The sequence below is a fragment of the Heterodontus francisci genome, chromosome 1, assembly GCF_036365525.1.
Source record: "Heterodontus francisci isolate sHetFra1 chromosome 1, sHetFra1.hap1, whole genome shotgun sequence".
NCBI classification, from domain to species: domain Eukaryota; kingdom Metazoa; phylum Chordata; class Chondrichthyes; order Heterodontiformes; family Heterodontidae; genus Heterodontus; species Heterodontus francisci.
The window spans coordinates 200,669,066-200,684,467 of NC_090371.1; the positions used below are offsets into that span (position 1 = coordinate 200,669,066).

The window sequence follows — 15,402 nt, forward strand, 5'->3', positions numbered from 1 at the left end:
CTTTACACTTTTTTCCCCAGTCTGTATTAGGGTAGTTGAAGTCCCCTACAGTTCAGCCCGATATGTATATGTTGACTTTGCAGTTAAATTCAGAAAAGGGCCAGTTCTTTGTTAGGTTATCTTGCAGCATTCATTCATTGTACTTTGCAAATTCTGCTTATATCATAATGGCCCTGTTACTTTTAAGAATTTCTATATATAAAAAAAAACTAGCCTAAAGCTGACCATATGCTATCTTCAGTGAACTAACAGTACTGGGATACGAAGCCAGAATGAACTGAATTATTGAACAGTAATGGACATCAGCATCTATTTGGGAATGAAGTTGAATGTATCTGTCTGATGGGATTTTTTTTCCTGGGAGTTTATGGGAAAGTGATCACTTCGAGACTATGGTTGGAAATTTTCTGGGGGATTCTCCCAATCGGCCACAGTAAAACTTCGATAGAAGATCAGCAGAAATTCCAGATGGACATATAAATCAAGTGGCCATTGATTTTCGCCCAAATTACAGCAGCTGATTGGGAGAACACCAGAGGAAATTCTGTTTATTATGTGTGTTTATTATGCAAGTAACTTCTTAGCTTTCTTTGTTTGAATTTCTCCGCTCATTTCATTGTATGGTGGTGGTGGTGGGACAAGAAAGAGTTACATCTAATGTGTCTTCGTTTGGATCAGCTGTGAATGTTGTGGTTAGCAGCATTACCAGTACCACATTTTTCCTCATTTTGAAGTGCATTTTACAGCAACACTTCTGAAGCTGCATGAAATCAGCAGGTGTACTGATTTGCATTGAAGCATTTAGTATAGATTTTTAAGAAATGTACATGCAAATTTCTCAAATTTGTGCAGCCTAAAAACTCCACAGAAAAGAACGTTATAGCTGTCACCACATATCTACAAAGTTAAATGTGAATGGATAAAATGGAAACAGCTAAATCTTAGCTCTGATATCGTGAAACTACTTTTTGGGAAGTTTGAAATGGTTGTGGCAAAATACATTTTGCCTGTGTTGAATTTTTTAACATGCATTATTGTCATAGTAGATCTAGCATGTAAGGAATTAATAGTATTCCTTTAACAGATACCCATCAGTTTGAGATAGTATTTTAACCCACACTTTGGTGGTTTGTGGTGTTAATTAAACAATGAACTGGAGGGTGGGCATCATTTACAATTCCAGACACCTTGGGGTATTGCTAGTTTCACACCCACGCAATCTGAACTTATGAACTATGAAATTAACTTATGAAGTAAACATGAAACAGACAATTTTCTTGTAAAACAAAATGGAGTTAAGAGGTCAGGTGACCTTTCCTTTCTTGCCAAATGCAAATGAGCCTTTCTATAGTAATGGCCGCTTCTTTCCAACTGATTGGGTTAACAATACTGTCACAGACCTTTTGTCTCCAAACTCAAATTCCAAAGAATGGCTGTGAAAAGCCTTACTTCATCAAGGTGAGATGAGGATGAATGACACCCAAACTCCATTGTCGAACAATGGCCTCATCATCACATCATCAGAAACTATTTATGAGAGCCATGGAAAGAGAAACTATGGTCACATGACAGAAACTATGTTTCTCATAAGGAGCTTTAATAAAGGTATATGCTGGGCCGACAGAGGAGATCCAGCTATTCCATCAAAGAGAAAGGACTCTGCCTAACATTACCTGTTTTGAACTATATGTAGGCAATGATTGGAGTTGGCCTTGAACTCCCCACCTGAGAAATCAAACAAGGACTTCGCCCTTGACCTTTGGCTAGAACATAACAATTGGATCTTCTCAGCTGGCTGGTTGAGGTGTTCTATTAAATCCGCATCTACCCTGTCGGTCTCATGGTGGTCTCCTGGTCACATAACAAGAACAGATCATTATCCCAGGGATGGTGAAAGCTTTTTCTGAATCTTTTGAATGGAGGGCAGTTTCCTTGATTAGCAACTTAATGGGCAGAGATTTCATCTGACAAAATTAAAATGGTAATTCTCAGAGACAGACTCTAAGGTAGTCAGCGTGCCTGTAACTCTCAGTCACCAGCTGTAAGGTTGGAGTTTTTTTTAAGTTCGCTGCCATCTTCACAAGTGAAATCAGACTGGTCTGAGATTGCAGTGTGTGGTTAACAGCTATATTCAGAGAGAAAGCAAATTGCATCTTTGTTACTTTACATACTGAGAAATGCACAGAGAATATATCACAGTATGAAAACTGCGCATAGTTTATTCATTTATTTCAGGCAATTTAAACCATTTGTTGGTTCAAAATTTGTGCCTCAATTCAGTGACAGTGCTTATCTAGTTCATTATCCATAAAGAGAGGAGAATTCATTTGGCGGCACATGAAACATTCTAGTAGCTGCCTTACAGAGTAAGGGTTCTGTTATGATACCTGGATTATGTGATTATTTACCTAGATATTGGGCAGAAAAATGTTCACTCCAGGGCATAATGGGACATGAGGTCCACTTACAGGAGTGACCAATGAAGCTGCAGTTGAGAAGAAACTTTCAGTGTTTTTTCATCTTCTGGGATTTGCATTCGAATACAACCAAATTGAAGTAGTAAAGGTTCCGTTCCTACTCACAAATTAATCTGTATGATGTCAATGCATTGTTTCCAGCAAAATCTGTAGGCGATTAACTCCTTCTGAAAGCAGTTGGCTAATTATCCAGTTGGATGTTATAGGTATCAATATAGACTGAGATTAACAAATATTCAAAGGACATAATGGTTCTCGTTGAAGAGGGGCTGAGAAATGGACAGTAGCCAGAAATAGATAAATATCCTAGGGTTCTGCTTGAATGTCTTTTTGGGGTCGGGGAGCATTTATGAAGAATATTTCCTCAGAAGATTAAATGGATGGGATAGAGTCCATGACCCCAGACTAGTGAGATCCACCATTTGTGGAAGTAGTGACTTGATGGACTGAGTGGTATTTTGCCATTTCTATGCTTTATTATGTATGGCTGCAGTTATATGACGCTTTGTGTGTCTTTTGGCAAGACCGGAGTTATAGCGCAGGCTGTGACTTGCACTCTGTCTGCTGGCAAAGAGCTTTATGCATACATTTTGGCACGTTTTCCTGGTGGCTATTTTTTTAAACTGGGAGAGAGCAGTAGGCAGCATTTCTTTCGAATACATTAAAAGACTCAATACTGAGATAAATAGTGCAAAAGAGATCCAGTGAACTACCAGGTCAGTTTTTACACCAGGCTTTATGCTAGTTTTGAGTTATCCTGTGTCCAGTGGCAAGCCCAAGATGACCTTCTGAAGAGATTCTCTCACTGCTTGCATATTGCCCCTTTAAGTTGATGGGCATCTGAATCTGCTTAGTGTCGATGCAAAATTGACTGTATAACTGTAATCTTGCAGTGGAGATGAATTCCAGTGTTCTAATTCACTTAGCTTGAACTGATTTTATTTCCATTCAATAGCTGACCAGGACTGTGTTGGAATAGTCAAGTCTAGAGTAGCAAAGGCATGGATGCGGGTTTAACCAGCAGATGAGCTGATCCAGGGGTGGAGTCAGGCGATGTTACAGATGTGGAATAGGTGGTCTTAGTGATGGTGTGGATATGTGTTCGGAAGTTCACCTTTGGGTCAAATATGACAGCAAGGTCGAAAACAGTCTGGTTCAGCCTGAGCCAGTTGCCAGGGAGAGGGATGGAGTTGGTAGCTAGGGAAAAGTGTTTGTGGCAGGGTCCAAAGACACTGGCAATTCCCAATTTGGTTTCTTGATGACTTCCTTAGGGCCTGCAGTTTTGCACATCCACACATGTAAAAAACACTCTCTCTGGGGGAGAGTTTTTACTTACCTCATTCACTTGGAGCAGGTTGGCCAGAAAGTTGTGGGGAACCCACAACTCGGGATTCCCCCACATGATCGGTTCCCTGCCCAAAGGCCAGCCTGATTGTCAGGCTGTGCCTCCAGTCGGATGGGGAGCTGGTTGGTGAAAGGCGCAGCAGCATATAGGTCCATGGTGGGAGGGGAGGAAGGGATATGATCGAGGTGTTTGGGAGGGGGGGTGGTGTCGATTGGAGGTAGGGGTTGACCATTGGTTGGGGAGAAGTAGGTGAGTTGACGGGGGTGGGGGGGGGGGAAGGGCCAATCGGGAGGGGAGGGGGGGATGTCAATTGGGGTGGTGGGTAGAGGAGAGGTTGAACACATAGGCTGCCAACTCTGGGGGGAGGTCGGGGCTTGAGTGATGATGGGGTGGGGGTGGGGGGAATTGGAGATCTGGTGGTGGGGGTGAAGGGAGATCGGAGGCCTTGTGGTGTGATCTGAGGCCTCGCTGGGGGAATATCTGAAGGAGGGCATGCCTGATCGGAGGCTTCTGAGGCAGGCACCTGGATCCAGGAGGGTAGGTATCTTCTCAATCCATCAATCCTCACCTTGATGAAGTTGCTGGGTTTCCTGACACTCAGCAAACATGGCTGACTAGAGTTGAAGTTGAAAACCTGAATGACTATGAGACTTGCCTCATTATCATATTTAAAGTTCCAACCCGCCTCCTTGGAGTGGGTTGGCTGTCTGTCCAACTACCGCCCTCAGATAAAGCTGAAAATGGATGGGTTTGAGCCAGGAAAGAGATTTCTCAAACTTTAATTCCCCACCCAACACAAACCCGTCAGTTTATTTAGGTTAAAATTCCCCCCTCTGTGCCTGTTCTATTTAAATCTTTCCTAATTTTAAAGACCTCTATTAGGTTACCCCTCAGCCTTCTCTTCCCAACAGAAAGGTGAATCAGCTTGTATGATGAGCATACCCATTCCTGATGGGTATGATCTCACATTTCTGGTCTCATCTTTGTAAATTTTTTTTTGCACCATCTCCAGTGGCTCAATATCCCTTTTATAATATGGAGTCCGGAGACTGTTTTCGGGCCCCGCTGAGGCAGGAATGGAGGCAGATGGGAACTGAAAATACTAGTGCCAGCTGACATGCCAGTTTTGTGACATCGTTCCCGGTGCCGGCCATGTTCACCAGGGCGGGATCGCAATCCCACCTGATCCCTGATTGAGGCCAGTTCAGGTACCTGCAAGAGTCTCGGTCATTGTGGTGATCTGCTGCACCCTCCATAACCTGGCCCTTCAGAGAGGTGTGGGTCTTGAGGATGTTGAGGCCCCGGAACCAGATAGCTCATCAGAGGAAGAGGAGGAGCAGGAGTTAGAACCATAGAAAAAGTACAGCACAGAAGGAGGACATTCAGCCCATCATGTCTGCACCAGCCTAATAAACTAGCCACCCAAACTAATCCCACCTTCCAGCATCTGGTCCATAGCCCTGCACATCAGGTACGTGTCCAGGTACTTCTTAAAAGAATTGAGAGTCTCTGCCTCCACCACTATTCCTGGCAGCGAATTCCAGACATCCCCACCCTCTGGGTGAAAAAGTTTCCCCTCATGTCCCCTCTAATCCTTCTACCAATCACCTTAAATCTGTGCCCCCTGGTAACTGACCTCCCCGCCAGGGGAAATAGGTCCTTCCTGTCCACTGTATCTAAGCCCCTCATAATCTTGTACACCTCAATCAAGTCACTCCTCAGCCTCCTCAGTTCCAGGGAAAACAACCTAGCCTATCCAATCTTTTTTCATAGCTGCAACCTTCAAGCCCTGGCAACATTCCTGTAAATCTCGTCTGTACTCTCTCCAGAGCAATTATGCCTTTTCTGTAATGTGATGACCAGAACTGCACGCAGTACTCCAGCTGTGGCCTAACCAGCATTTTATACAGTTCCAACATCACATCCCTGCTTTTGTACCCTATACCTCGGCCAATAAAGGAAAGCAATCCATATGCCTTCTTCACCATTCTGTCTACCTGTCCTGCCACCTTCAGGGACCTGTGGACATGCACTCCAAGGTCTCTCACTTCTTCTACCCTTCTCAGTATTTTCCCATTTATTGTGCATTCCCTTGCTTTATTTTCCCTCCCCAAATGCAATACCTCACACTTCTCAGGATTGAATTCTATTTGCCACTTTACCATCCACTCAAACCATTGACATCATTCTGGAGTCTACAGCCATCCTCCTCACTATTAACTACACAGCCAATTTTTGTGCCATCAGCAAATTTCCCAATCATGCCTCCCACATTAAGTCCACATTAATATATACCATAAACAGGAAGAGACCCGACACTGAGCCCTGTGGAACGCCACTGGAAACAGCTTTGCATTTGTAAAAACATCCGTCAACTAGTACCCTTTGTTTCCTGTCACTGATCCAATTCTGGATCCAACCTGCCACATTCCCCTGTATCCCCTTTCATTTTACTGCCCAGTCTGCCATGCGGGACCTTGTCAAATGCCTTACTAAAATCCACGTAAACCACATCCACTGCACTACCCTCATCAATCCTCCTTGTTACTTCCTCAAAAAACTCAACTAAGTTAGTAAGACATGACCTTCCCCTAACAAATCCATGCTGACTATCCCTGATTAATCCATGCCTTTCTAAGTGACAGTTTATCCTATCCCTCAGAATAGATTCTAACAATTTACCCACCACCGAAGTCAGACTGACTGCCTATAATTATTTGACATTTCCCTTGCACCCTTTTTAAACAATGGTACAATGTTCACAGACCTCCAATAATCGAAGATGATCCTCAGTGCATCCGCTATTTCCTTCCTGACTTCCCTCAACAACCTGGGATACAATTCATCCAGTCCTGGTGATTTATCCACTTTCAGGAATGTCAGGGGGAGGAGGAGGAAGAGGAGATGGAGGGGAGGATGCAGAACACTGAGGTGCTCCGGCTGCACAAGGAGGTGACCGAACACAGCGCAGGGTATGAAGGTTTCATCAGGATGTCATAAATGGCAGGGATCTTCTGATTCAGGAACGTTTCAACTGAGTCCCTCAGATCCAGGATGAAGGGCATGGGATGCAGTGGACTATGAGGTCACCACCCTAACCCATCCATTGAAGACAAAAGCTGGAACATCTAAACTCTTACTGCCAATGAAAGATGCACATCTGTCCAAAGCCTCTGTCCTCTCCTTGATTGCACCCTTGATCTCCTTCAGCACCTCTTACCACTTGTCCTGTCATGCCACCAATAAAACCAGCCTCAGATGTGTCAACAAAAGGAAACAGTGCACAGGTACAGCAAGACTCCCCAGTGACCCACTCAGTGCTCTGCGTGACGCGGTGGCCTCCGCGCTCGGCCACTTCTACGCAGTGCTCCCCTTGTGGCCTCAGAGGAGGTGGAGACAGGCTCCTCCCTGGTCTCTGCCTGCGACTGAGATGCCTGTGATGGTCGTCCTTATTGTGAAGATGCCCATGGAGGCGTCTCTAGAGGCTACTGCACCTGCATTATTGCTGGCACAGCCTCCGTCACCTGGCCCTGCTGCACAGAGGTTCCCACAGTGAGAGGAGTCAAGGAGGTGGAGGATGATGGAGGAGCTCCATGAGGGTGGTGGCACCCTCATCCTCTTCAGTGACATCCTCAGCCGTTGTCTTGTGCTCCACATAGCTGGAGGGGGACACCAGCTGGGGCACATCTACTCCAGTCATCTCTGTGCCACCAGCAGCACTGACCATTCTCGGCTTTACAGTGCATCATGCATCCTGTGCATGCCAGTGCGCTGCTCCTGCTTCCATCAGAATGATGCTGCATATGGCCCTCCACGAAGTTGACCACACTCTCTATGGAGGGACACATGGCTCAAAGACCGGAGCCATAGTGGCACACATGAGCTGGACTGACTCCTCCATCCTCAGACCATGAGTGTACACTGCCTCAGGTAACTCTGAAATATGGGAGCACATCTCCTGCCTTTCCAGTGACTCCTGAGGCCCTGCATCTGTGCCCCACTGAGAAGGGCTGTGCTTGTCCTCCCTCCTCTGAGGGGAACTTCCACAGCTGTCTCTGTCTCTGGCATCTCCTCCTGCACACTTGTATCATGCCCCTTGCCCAGTGCCACCGTACCTAAACGCAGGCCAGGACCCAGTGAGATGAGAGTATCTGCACTGGTAGACAATGCGCTTCTCAGGTGTGACCGTTACTCCTAGGTTTCATGAGGTTCCTCCGGGGCCAAGGTGGGAGAGGGGGAGAGTGTCCTCAGGTGGACGCCTGCAGCTCTGGGAGACACAAGAAGAGATCATGAGGTCCAGCCTAAGGAAGCAGAAGCCACTGTCGTGCTGAGGCTGCCCAATGAAACTCAGCAACTGGAATGCTACCAGACAAGGTGGCGTACACCCCCACCCCCACCCCCCCCCCCCCCCCCCACCCCCACAGTGAGCACTTTGTTCTCTGTAATTACCATCTGCACCGTGGGTGCCCATCTGGCCAGGGCCAACTTCTTCCGTGTCCAGAATCCTGGCTATCTCCTTTGCTGTGTCCTCCATTAGCGTTATCCATTGGTAGTAGGAAACCCCACCCTTTCATCATTGTCCTTCCTGCTGGTTATGAGCCCGTTCCTCCTGCAACAACAAAAGAGAGTGAGCTAAGGTGGTGATGACCTCTATGGCCAATGGCATCTGCTCGTAGCCGTTAACATTTGCATGTCTCGGTGCTGACAGGTCCTCAGCAGCGCTGTAACTCTGAGCCTTTCTGAGCGATCATTAAGTGCCCTGGGCACGCACTCTTCCCATGTTCAGGAGCAGCATGCGCCCTGCAGGTCTTCAGGCAGTGTGTCTGCTGGAGGATGCAAGCCCTGAGACCTGTCCTGAGGGCTGGGGGTAGCACTCACCATGCCAGAGCGTCTCAGATTGTTGAATCTCTTATGGCACATTCTTCTGTTAATGCTTCTGCTGCCGACGGTGACAGCTACCTCAACCCAGGCCTGTTTAGTTTTGGTGGGTAGCCTCCTTCTGCTACCTTTAGAAAAATGACCTCCCTCCTCTCCCTCAAGCATCACCTCCAGATCGCGATATAAGAACTTCCAATGCCATTGTTTGAACACATATGTTCGATCCAAAGCTCAGAATGTTTCCCATTTTATTTTTATATTTTAGAAATACAGCACTGAAACAGGCCCTTCGGCCCACCGAGTCTGTGCCGACCAACAACCACCCATTTATTCTAACCCTACAGTAATCCCATATTCCCTATCACCTCCCTACACTAGGGGCAATTTACAACAGCCAATTTACCTATCACCTGCAAGTCTTTGGATGTGGGAGGAAACCGGAGCACCCGGTGAAAACCCATGCAGACACAGGGAGAACTTGCAAACTCCGCACAGGCAGTACCCAGAATCGAACCCGGGCCCCTGGAGCTGTGAGGCTGCGGTGCTAACCACTGCGCCGCCCATTTGTTCCGTTCAGATTTAAACGACAGCCACAGAAATGGCTGCCATGTGGATTTAAATTGGGCCCACACTTCATCTGGCCCATCTTCGTTCCCACCTCTATGGCCTCGAATTGGCCACCAAGCTTGACAAAATCCAATAGTGGGCTTCCCGCATTAAACTTGTGACTTGAATCTACTTCCCCCGAGGCGTTTTCAGGACCTGGAAGCAGACCGACTTAGATTTCCTGCCTCCATTGCAAAAATTAACCCCAGAACTGTATACAATACTCCCAAGTGTGGTCAACCAAGGCTCAGTGCAAGTTTAGCATAACTTCTCTAATTTTCAAATCTATCCCTCTAGAAATAAACCCTAGTGCTTGGTACCAAAATGTAATACCTTACACTTATTTGTTGAAATTCATTTGCCATTTATTTGCCAGAGTAGAAACTGCCCTTCCTCAAAAGGAAACTGTAAGTGAGTAAAGGCGGTTTAATATTGCTGTCGTGGTGCCAGATTTCTCTCAGCTCAGATGTAGCTGGCTGTAAGTTGAATGGGAAACATTTGGGACTTGCCAAGACTGGCTGATAAGAAATGGTTTTCCACCGTATTGTCTCAAATTCTTTCCGCTACCCCCAAAAAAGTCCAGTTGTAATCTGTTCTGCTATCCTGTCCTCTCTACAGGTACGGAAATTATGACTTCTTTCCGAATCTGCATTGTTTGCTTATTTGAATTGTAATTGCAATAGCTCATTATACTTGAGGGGTTTGATTCCAATACTGAATACTGTAAAGATATGTTATAGGATTGCATCCTGTGTTTGGGTTTTGTTTTATAACACACCGTGTAATAGAGAACACTCTTTCTTTAGCTATTATATGAAAGAACCTTGGTACTTAGGAGATCATTGACCAGAAGTGAACTTTCAAACACAGTGGAGCTCCAGCACAAACAATAGTCAATGTCAGTAGCTCAAACGGAAAGTTTATGCCGCCACCAAAGTGCATTTATCTTCTCACCTGGCCAAATCCCAAACTTTGGACTTAAACATTTTCTTAACTACTACGATATAATTTTTTTAAAACCTGATCGACTCTCTGCATTGCATTTAGGTAAAGGGGCACACTCCAAGTGAAGGCACCGCGGGGACATTATGACAGTCTTTGTCTCCCTTGGAGCATTCCGAACACTTTGAGCTGGTCTTACTGAGCAACTTAATTTTCCATATGAGAAATGGGAGGAATTTTAACCTTCTCGTAATGGGTTGGAGAAGGTGTTAATATTTTTAAAAAGCCCAAATTTTGACCCCAGTCCATCTTAAACATGCCTTTTGCTGATGTTAGTGGAGGTGGCCTGGTTCGGGGTGTGGGGAGCAACTAAACTGTTCTTGAGAGGCGGGTCAGTTATTTAAATATATTACTGAAGCTGCGTGCCTCAGATATTAGCAGCCATTAACTTTTAACGACTGCCGGTCAGGTTTTCCAGGCCTTGGGAAACTTAGGTGAAGGATTCAGCAGGTAATTGGGTTCCAGCACTGTTTGTGAGCTAGGAAGAGCAGGAGTGATTCCCACCCCACTTCCTGGAATCACTTCAAACCCACAACCCACGATCTCTTCACCATCTCACCCCCATCTCCCTCCCAACCTGCGATTTCCTCCCGACCCACGATCTCTCTCCCTAATCCACCATCTCCTCACAACCCACCATCTCCTCCTCATCTTTCCCCGGTCTACAATCTCCCCCAACCCCGCCGGGCCCCACAATCAACCACCTCAACCCACGATCTCCCACCCACCCACTGGCCCCATGATCTCTTCCCCCCCCCCCCCTGCAGCTCAAGGGAGGAAATTTTATGCCCTCCCCCCTGGTGGGTGTGGAGGTGGGGAGAGCATAAAATCGGGTGGGATGGTGGTGGGGGGGAAGGACCCACCGAAATTTAATCCAGGGCGGGAAGGCTTGTGCACAGCCATCCCACCCTGCCACCAATTGAGCCCTTAACTGGGTAATTAATCCCCATTTAAGGGCCTCTTTCCACCGCAGCTGCAATTACCCTTGCAGTGGGTGGCCCGAAAAACCGTGCGGGCTGCTTCCCGTCTCCCGGGGTTGGTGGGGGGGGGTTGTTCCCTCATTCAAAGGCACAATACCTGAACAAGAGATTCGGCATATCAGGAAGGAGAGAGGCCCGCTGAGGGCCCCCTCCCCACCGTCCTTGCTGCTGACCTCTGCCCCCCACACCCCCCCAACAAAACCCCTACCCTGCAATACCCCTCCCGCCCTGACCTACCTTAAGCCTGGTTGCAGCGCCGCTCTTGATGTCTGGTCGCTGCAGGCACCGCTTCCGTGGTGGTGCTGCAACTGCTGGCCTCTGATTGGCCAGCAGCTCTGCAAGGCCAGGACTTCTGGCGACAGCGTCCTGAATCCTACAGAAGGCCTGCCGCTGTCCGGTTAACTGCTTGATTGTCACTAAATTTGTGGGCCTTCCATTGAAGAGGTGATGCGGGGATCTTGGGTCGGTTTCCCCTACAGCCAACATAAAATTTCCTCCATGATCTTTTATCCCCCGACCCACAAACGACCCCCAATCAACAATGTTTCCCCGACCCACAGGCTCCTTCACAATCTCCTCCCCGACCCACAATCAGTGTCAAACTGTTTACTCAATTGCTTCTGGCCAAATGTAAAGCATGGGCCCCGAATATGATAAAGGAATGCATGCACCGTATTGTGGTGACCAGGCTTTTGATATGTAAAGCTCATCAGGATTTTGAAGAATTGATACTAAAGCTGTTAAAGGTTTGTGGAATGCCTGAATGTACCTTTTTTTTCTCTAAGTTATATGTGCATCTCTCTCTCTCTATCTAAATATATATATATATAAAGAGAGAGAGAGAGCATATCATGAAAGTTAAGTGTTTTGTCAGAAATAATTTTCAACTTGGAGATTTTCTTTTACCTCCCTCCCTTCTGGTTTTCGTTTTTTTCCTTTCAGTTTTCTATCTCTTACCATTTCCCATTTCCGCTGAGAAGCCAGATGAGCAATTACCTTATTAACAGTGTCCATGTAGAAGGAGGATTGATTTTTCATTTAATCCCAGCCCCTTAATTTACAAAATCTGACATGAGAGGCAGGAGGGTAGACAGGGAGGATTTAGGAAAGTGAAAATCAGGTTGACAGATCATGTGAGGAATAGAAGTGAAGATCAGGCAGAACTGAAGGACCAACACACAAATCTGGCAAGATTCTGTAGAGGGACAGATAGGTAGATAAGAAGCACCCAGGAGAAAAACAAACAGGCAAACAGATCGAGAGATGAACTGGAATGAAGTTCAGGCAAATATTTTGAGTGATTTTCCATTGTTATTTGTCGCATACTTTCCAGATTCTGAGTGTGACAGTGTGCTACTGTTCCTATACATTTGTGAGTATTGGCATTTTTATGGCACCCATCCCTGCCACAAGTAACTCTCACTTTATGATTTGCTCTCTCACCTTCAATAGAAAACCTATTGCATCTGCTTGGCCACACTACTGACATTGGGAACTTACCATACAGGGAAGATTGTCCAGCAAAAAACTGACTTCTGTAATTTATTTTAACCAGATTGTTAGGTCTGAATAAGCACTGAAATTGGTGTGTTAATAACTGGCTGTTTTTATTTCTGGACCTTCTAGAATATTTTGTCAAAGATTAACAAAACAACACGAGAGATCTTGGACTGTAATTGCTACAATGTACTTACAAGAAGTCCTGTGACATTGACTCCCACAACTTGTGGGAGTCCTGTGACATTGATCACAAGTCGTGGGAGTCAGTTGCCAGCGTTCGCCAGAGCTGGCGGGCAGCCATAAAGGCGGGGCTAAAGTGTGGCGAGTCGAAGAGACTTAGCAGTTGGCAGGAAAAAAGACAGAGGCGCAAGGAGAGAGCCAACTGTGTAACAGCCCCGACAAACAAATTTTTCTGCAGCACCTGTGGAAGAGCCTGTCACTCTAGAATTGGCCTTTATAGCCACTCCAGGCGCTGCTCCACACACCACTGACCACCTCCAGGCGCTTACCCATTGTCTCTCGAGATAAGGAGGCCAAAGAACTTACAAGAGGCCATCTAGTGTTCAGTTAATAATATACAAGTACCATACAAACAGCTAAACGATAATTGTCAAATGTAAAATATGCATGATTTCCTCTAATGATGCGTAAAACTTCATAAGATGAAAGAAATAGACTTGTTCTGCATAACATGCAGTGAAATTCCAATGTTTAATTCATTTTGAAAAAAAATCAGTGGACTTCCTTCTGTCTGAAAGAGATGATATTTGTTAAAGTAATACAGAAATGTTAGTAAAGTTGAAAAGCAAATACTATCTTAAATTATTTAAAATATTTAGAGCTATTTTTAAGAAAGATGTTGACCAGATTAAAGTAAATAGGTTCCCTCCATAAAAATAGTATAGAGGAATTGGATACAAACATGTTGAGCATTTAAATGATAACATAATCTACAGTTATTTTCAAGCTGTTTTATTTTAATTTTCCAAAATTATCTAGATTCTAGAAAGGTCCCATCAGATTGGAAAATAACAGATGTAACTCCGCTATTCAAGAAAGGAAGAAGACAGAAAGCAGGAAACTACAGGCCAGTTAGCTTGACATCTGTCATAGGGAAAATGCTGGAATCTATTTTAAAGGAGGTTATAGCAGGTCATTTAGAAAATCTCAATGCAATCAGGCAGAGTCAACATGGTTTTGTGAAAGGGAAATCGTGTTTGACTAATTTATTGGAGCTTTTGGGGAAGTAACAAGCAACGTGGATGAAGGGGAGCCTGTGGATGTGTGTACTTGGATTTCCAGAAGGCATTTGACAAGGTGCCACATCAAAGATTATTCAACAAAGTAAGAGCCCATGGTATGGGGGTAACATAGTAGCATGGATTAGGGATTGGTTAGCTAACAGGAAACAGAGAGTCGGGATAAATGGGTCATTTTCAGGTTGGCAAGCTGTAACTAGTGGAATGCCACGAGGATCAGTGCTGGGGCCTCAACTATTTACAACCTATATCAATGACTTGGATGAAGGGACAGAGCGTATGGTTGCTAAATTTGTAAATGACACAAAGATAGGTAGGAGAGTAAGTTGTGAAGAAAACATAAGGAGTCTGTCATAGGATATAGATAGGTTAAGTGAGTGCGCAAAGATTTGGCAGATGGAGTATAATGTGGGAAAGTGTGAACTTGTCCACTTTGACTAGAAAAATAAAAAAGCAACATATTATTTCAATGGGGAAAGATTGTAGAACTCTGAGATGCAAGGGATCTGATGTCCTAGTGCACAAAACACAAAAAGTTATTACAACAAGTGATTAAGAAGGCAAATGCAATATTGTCATTTATTGCAAGGGGAATGGAATATAAAAGTAGAGATGTTTTGCTACAGTTGTACAGGACATTGATGACACTACATCTGGAGTGTTGGGTACTGTTTTGGTCTCCTTACTGAAGAGAGGATATATTGCGCTGGAAGCAGTTCATAGAAGGTTCACTCAGCTGATTCCTGGGATGAGAGGGTTATCTTATGAGGAAAGGTTAGACAGGTTGGGTCTGTATTCATTGGAGTTTAGAAGGATGAGAGGTGATCTTATTGAAACATATAAGTTCCTGAGGGGACTTGACAGGGTGGATGTTGAAAGGATGTTTCCCCTGTGAGATAGACTAAAACTAGGGGGTACAGTTTAAAATTAAGTGGTTTCTCATTTAAGACAGAGATGAGGAGAAATTTTTTCTCTTAGAGGGTCATGAGTCTGTGGAAGTGACTTGTCCTGAGAGCGGCGGAGGCAGTGTTATTGAATGTTTTTAAGGCAGAGGTAGACAGATTCTTGACAAGCGAGGGAGTCAAAGGGTATTGGAGGTTAGGCAGGAAATTGGAGTTGAGTTACAAACAGATCAGCCATGATCTTATAGAATGGCGGAGCAGGCTCAAGGGACTGAATAGCCTGCTCCTGGTCCTAGTCGTATGTTTATAGTCTTGAGTATAAAATGTAGTCCATGGTCTTTCTCTGTGCACAGCTGCTAGTCTCATATATCATAATTGAGCTTTAGTTCACTTGTAACTATAAAACTCACGTAACATAATTTCCCACTTAGCCAAGGAAAATGCCTGCTATCT

The 15,402-nt window shown here is 45.2% G+C and overlaps 1 protein-coding gene across 2 annotated transcripts in view; it reads left to right on the forward strand.

The window, feature by feature from the left end:
• The window catches only part of sorcs2 (sortilin-related VPS10 domain containing receptor 2), an 810,245-nt gene that overhangs the window by 568,117 nt on the left and 226,726 nt on the right, over positions 1–15,402 (forward strand). The gene's annotated exons all lie outside the window — the stretch shown is intronic.